This window comes from Bidens hawaiensis, unplaced genomic scaffold (genome assembly GCF_021521415.1).
Source record: "Bidens hawaiensis isolate Kalapana, Puna unplaced genomic scaffold, B.hawaiensis_p1.1 tig00009411_1, whole genome shotgun sequence".
NCBI classification, from domain to species: Eukaryota; Viridiplantae; Streptophyta; class Magnoliopsida; order Asterales; family Asteraceae; genus Bidens; species Bidens hawaiensis.
In genome coordinates, this window is record NW_027491693.1 from 185,974 (window position 1) to 192,854 (window position 6,881).

Sequence of the window (6,881 nt, forward strand, 5' to 3'; positions counted from 1 at the left end):
TTGATATATTTTCACTCTTTCAAGAAAAACGAGAATGCCTCCAACCAGAGCTAAAGGAATTACCATGACACCCGAGGAACTCGCAGAAATAATCGCACAGGCGATCGCAACGCATGAGGCCAGCAAGGCCGAATCCAGTCGGGGCCGTCAAGAGACCGAAACCCCAGAACCCGAATCAGGAGCTTTGGACAAAGGATGCTCCTATAAGACATTTATGGCCTGTAAGCCTTGGCCATTCAAGGGCACCGAAGGGGCCATTGGGCTCTACAACTGGATCGACAAAATGGAGACAGTTCTCTCCATTAGCGGGTGTAGTGAAAGTCAAAAGGTCCTTTACGCGACCTGCATGTTCCAAGAAGCGGCCTCGTCTTGGTGGAAGCTTCAAATGAAAACATTAGGACGAGAAGTTGCTCTCCACAAGACCTGGGAGGAACTAAAGGATATGATGATGAAGAAGTTCTGCTCTCGCGCCGAAATTCAGAGTCTACAGCAGGAATTTTGGAACCACGCCATGGTAGGAGCTGATATCGACGCCTACAACAACCGATTCAATGAACTTTGCCAGATGGTGCCGGATATGGCAAACACGGAGGAGAAAAAGATCGAGAGGTATATCTTTGGGTTACCCCATGTTATCAGAGTTCCGCTCAATGCCGCAGCGCCTCCAACCTTTGATGATGCAGTGGCGCGGGCCATCACTCTTACAAGAGATACGGTCCGTGCGGGCATGTTGACCTCGCGCGGGAACGAGCAGCGAACCCCTGACCCCAAGAGAAAATGGAACTCTCACCACCGAGGGTCCGACTCCAAGCAACCACCATTCAAGAGACAGGAGAGCGTAAGGGCTTACGCGATACAAGCCTTGGAGCCACCACGAAGAGGGTACAATGGGCCTCGCCCATGGTGCAGCAGATGCAAGTATCACCACGAGGGTGAATGCGCAAGCATCGTATGCGCCAAATGTAGCAGACCAGGGCACAAGGCGATAAATTGCCATGTCAAAGAAACTGGAGTAAACGATAACTGCTACGCATGCGGGAAGCCAGGACATTTCAGTCGGGATTGCCCGCAAAAGAGAAACCAAGCTCGCGGGAGAGCCTTTGTGATCAGCGCGGGCGAAGCAAAAGAAGAACCGAATGTGGTAACCGGTACGTTTCTACTTAACGACCATTTTGCATCTGTCTTATTTGATACTGGCGCTGACCTAAGTTTCATATCCACTGAGTTTAAAAACTCCCTAGGCTTAGCAACCAGTAGGCTAGATACGCCTTATACTATAGAACTAGCCAATGGTAGGCAGATACGCGCGAACGAGAGGACTGAGCAATGTGTATTGGTCCTGGGAGGTCACGGATTCAATATTAACTTATTGCCAATAGACTTGGGAAGTTTTGACATTGTGGTAGGCATGGATTGGTTAGTCGAGAACCACGTGGAAATTATTTGCCATGAGAAGCAGGTTCGGATCCCACTGTTGAGCGGGGAAACCTTAGTAATTTAAGGGGAAAGAAGTGGAGTTGCGATAAAACTCATTTCGTGTCTAAAGACGCGCAAGTGCCTGAGGAAAGGATGCTACGCCTTCCTGGCGCACGTAGTAGAGAAGAAAGGAGAACGAAAGATTGAAGACTTACCAGTGGTGCGCGAGTTTCCAGAAGTTTTCCCTGAAGATTTGCCCGGATTACCGCCACCGCGACAAGTCGAGTTTCGAATCGACTTGGTTCCAGGAGCTGCACCAGTAGCTCGAGCACCCTATCGACTAGCTCCATCCGAGATGCAAGAGCTATCCAATCAGTTGCAGGAACTATTGGATAAGGGTTTCATACGCCCAAGCTTTTCACCCTGGGGAGCTCCAGTGCTTTTCGTGAAGAAGAAGGATGGTTCATTTAAAATGTGTATTGATTACAGGGAACTGAACAAGCTGACAGTCAAGAATCGGTACCCCTTACCAAGGATTGACGACTTATTTGATCAGTTGCAGGGATCCAGTTATTATTCGAAGATAGATCTACGGTCAGGTTACCACCAACTTAAGGTCCATGAGGAAGATGTGCCGAAGACAGCCTTCCGAACTAGATACGGCCATTATGAGTTCTTAGTGATGCCCTTCGGGCTAACTAATGCGCCGGCTGTATTCATGGATCTGATGAACCGTGTATGCAAGCCATACTTGGATAATTTTGTGATTGTGTTTATAGATGATATTCTGGTTTACTCCCGAACCAGAGCTGAGCATGAACAACATCTGAGATTAATTTTGGAAATGCTGAAGAAAGAAAAGTTGTATGCAAAGTTTTCTAAATGTGAGTTTTGGATTAGAGAGGTTCACTTTCTCGGTCACGTTGTAAACGAGAAAGGAATACACGTCGATCCTTCCAAGGTCAAAGCCATCGAGAATTGGGAAGCGCCAAAAACACCAACTGAGGTGAGGCAATTCCTAGGACTAGCTGGCTACTATCGACGTTTCATTGAGAACTTCTCCAAGATAGCTTTACCTCTGACTGCGCTAACACAGAAAGATAAGAAGTTTGATTGGGGCGAAAACCAGGAAGCAGCGTTTCAAATGTTAAAGCAAAAGTTATGTAGTGCGCCAGTTTTGTCTCTGCCCGAGGGGACGGACGACATCGTCGTCTACTGCGACGCTTCACATCAAGGGCTCGGATGTGTCCTTATGCAGAGAAACAAAGTCTTAGCGTATGCCTCTCGTCAACTCAAGATCAATGAAAGGAACTATACAACGCATGATCTGGAACTTGGAGCAGTTGTTTTCGCGCTAAAGATTTGGCGCCATTATCTTTATGGTACAAAGTGTTTAATTTTTACGGATCACAAGAGCCTTCAACATATATTTGATCAAAAGGATTTAAACATGAGGCAACGAAGATGGGTAGAATTATTGAATGATTATGATTGTGAAATAAAGTATCATCCTGGAAAGGCGAATGTGGTAGCAGACGCTTTAAGTAGGAAAGAGCGAGCAAAGACGCTACGAGTTAAGGCTCTAAGATTGACCATTCGCGCAGATCTCACTACCCGCATCCGAGAAGCTCAACAAGAAGCCTTGAAACCAGAGTTTGTCAAGAACGAATCCCTTGGGGGTATGATTAAGAATTTAGAGCTCAAAGAGAACGATACTCGATATTTTGCTAACCGCATATGGGTCCCTCTCAAGGGAGGATTGCGCGAGCAAGTGTTAAACGAAGCTCACAAAACGCAGTATTCCGTACATCCTGGCGCAGACAAGATGTACCAAGATGTTAAAGCGCTGTATTGGTGGCCCAATCTTAAGGGCGACATCGCGACGTATGTCAGTAAATGCCTGACGTGTTCGAAGGTGAAGACTGAATACCAGAAACCGTCGGGGTTGCTTCAACAGCCAGAAATTCCCATGTGGAAGTGGGAACAAATCTCCATGGACTTCATTACCAAACTGCCAAGGACACCTGGGGGTTACAACACGATTTGGGTTATTGTAGACCGACTAACTAAGTCAGCACACTTCCTGCCGATCAAGGAAACCGATAAGATGGAAAAGTTAGCCCGATTGTATATTCGAGAAGTAGTTTCAAAACACGGAGTTCCGGTATCCATCATTTCTGATAGAGATAGTCGGTTCACCTCAAGATTTTGGAGATCGTTACAAGGGGCTTTAGGTACTCGTCTTGACATGAGTACGGCTTATCATCCCCAAACCGATGGACAAAGCGAGCGAACCATTCAAACATTAGAAGATATGTTGCGCGCATGCGCAATCGATTTCGGAGGTAGCTGGGATACTCATCTCCCATTGGTTGAATTTTCATACAATAACAGTTACCACACAAGCCTCAAGGCTGCGCCATTTGAAGCCTTGTATGGGCGCAAGTGTAGGTCCCCGCTGTGTTGGGCTGAAGTGGGTGACAAGCAAATGACTGGTCCAGAATTGATCCAAGAAACGACGGACAAAATTTTCCAGATACGGGATCGCCTTAAGGCAGCGCGCGACAGACAGAAAAGCTATGCAGATGTGAGAAGAAAACCGTTGGAATTTCAAGTAGGGGATAAAGTACTTTTGAAAGTCTCTCCATGGAAAGGAGTCCCCCGTTTTGGCAAGCGAGGAAAGTTAAATCCGCGATACATCGGACCATTTGAGATCCTGGAAAGGATCGGTCCAGTTGCTTATAAACTCCATTTACCCGCCAAACTTAGTGGAGTTCACGACACGTTTCATGTGTCCAACCTCAAGAAGTGCTTATCTGATGAAACGTTAATTTTACCATTGGACGAGATTCATATCGACAAACAACTACACTTCATGGAAGAGCCTATAGCAGTAACCGATTGGAAAGAACAAAAGTTGCGAAGAAGCCGAATCAAGTTAGTAAAGGTTCAATGGGACTCAAAGCGTGGACCTGAATTCACTTGGGAAAGAGAAGACCAAATGCGCAAAAAGTACCCATACCTCTTCCAAGGGATAGCTCCTACCAGCGACACCTCCTAATTTCGGGACGAAATTCTCCTAACAGGGGGAGAATGTGACACCCGGTAATTTCCCAATCTCATAAACCAAGTAATCAACCTAATTATTAGGTGATTGTGAATATTATGCGCGCCATGTTATGATCAGCGCGGGCATATGTTATATGCGCCATGCGCGGATGCGATGCGCGCCATGTTATGATCAGCGCGGGCATATATTATATGCGCCACACGCACAGGTTTTTGTTGTGTTTTCATGACAACTTAATTTTATGTCGTTTCTGTCTAATGGGTTGCATACCTCTTCAATGATCAATAAGTAAAACTATGTTCAAACAATATCCTAATTTCCTAATTAAGACCCAAATCATTTATGCGCGCGCGGAAAAAGGGAACTAACCTCCCCGCATGGCGGGAACATTGAGAGCTAGTTTGTTTGAAGCTCCAAGATGGAATTGACTTCAACATAACTGATCACTATGTTGAAATACCAAGACCTCATGGAGAATCTACAAATGAAACTCAACGTCCCTGACTACGAGAAGGTTACGCACCTACCCGCATCAAATAAAAAGGAGTTATGTGCGACACCTGCGGGAAGAATCCCCGCGGGACACCTTAAAACTAAACCCTTTACGCATGAACGTCTGCACAGAAACCAACCACCTTTTCGCTTAAATCCAAAAGTTCACCCTATTAATAAACTCTGAGAACGCTGGTTCCAGCAGAGCCAGATGGACCCGCCGGATTCCTTATAAGGACGCCTGGGCAGTGATACGCGCAGGATTCGTTACAAGGACGCTTGCGCGAAGACCAACTGGAGCCGCCGGACCCACAACGTTCAAAGAAATGGCCTACACGCAGAAGGCTATACGCGCAAGGTTACGCGCACAAAACACTTAGTCTATTCTTCAGATAAAAGGGGATTACCCCCGCCCAGAAAGAACCAGTTGCGTGTTTCAGAGATTTTTACCTTTTGACAGCACACTGACAACAGTACCAGGAACAGTACTGTAACACGAAATGTCAACTGTCAGCCGCACCTACTCTCACCAACCACAGTCCTGCATGTACTGTCAAATCAATCAGAATCTTCATAACCACTCCCTAGGACCATCACCCCCATCCCTAAATAAATAATAATAAACCCCATACCTTGTCATCACTACACTCAATATGATAAGATCTCAATCCCCTAAATCAAGGGATTGTGTTCCCTTGAATTTGCCTATAAATATCAATTCTTGAATAAAAATATCACAACCACAAGAAACACACTCCAAACTCCTCTCTTAAACCTGTAATTCTGCACTAACCATCTCCCAAGCATCCGTTTCCAGTTCCATCGCTAGGTAAGCCGAAACTTTAGTCTTGAGATTTACTTTTCTGACCAGCCCTTATATTCTTCGATTACTTGGTCTTAATACACATATTTCTTGTTATTTAAACATATTCTAGACTTCCAATTTCGAGGCTAACACCAAGAAACCCGAATCTCGTTTAATCTCTCTAAACCATCACTTAACAAGAATCACAGGTGAGTCTCACAGCTCCTATTTTCACTGTTTTTAAACTGTTTTCGGGGCGAGGGACACGTGTTTAAATTATGTTTTATCATGGTATATTTACAAGCAATGCAAACGATTATCTGTTCATAGTGTCTATCTTGGTTATCAATGTGTGTGCGCTAGAACGAGAAAGTGATCACTTTATCAATGAAACTCTAAGAGTAGGGACTACTGGTTTGATCAACCCGCTCGTAGGGGTAGCACCTCTTTGCATAGGCGAGCGCCTAGTATGGTCATGGGGTAGTACTACTGGTTAAATTCGCTCGTAGTGGCCGCGCCACTTTGCATGGACGAGCACATAGTTTTCAGAAATGTCCGCGCGAAACCCGCGGGACGGTTTTATCAAGAATATGTTTTAATGATGTTATCAGAACTATGTTTCAATATGGTTTTATCAAGAATATGATGCAATACGATTTATCAAGTCACCGAAACTTGTGAACTCACTCAGCTTATACTGATTCAAATATTTTTACGTGTCTTTCAGGTGGTAATTAAGTAGCGCAAGGGGTCACACGTAGAGCACTTCACGCAGAACAGCTATAAAAATGGTTTTTGGAAGATTTTAGTTCTATCCCTTCCACACGCGTGGTTGTTCCCGCCGTGTAAGGGGATATGGCGCGGAAATCTTCAACGTTTTTCATATTTGGATGTTTTTATATGTTCTTCTAAACAATGTAATGTATTTTGTACTAGACATTTCATGAGAAATGGGAAATTTATTTGAATGTTTGCAATGACCCGTGCTTGATTATCAATCCCCACGCGCGCACGCCCGGCTGTTTCCGCCGTTTAGGGCCGGGTGTGACAATTGCCCATTGGACTTCAGCAAATAACATTCTTAGGTACCTAAAAAGG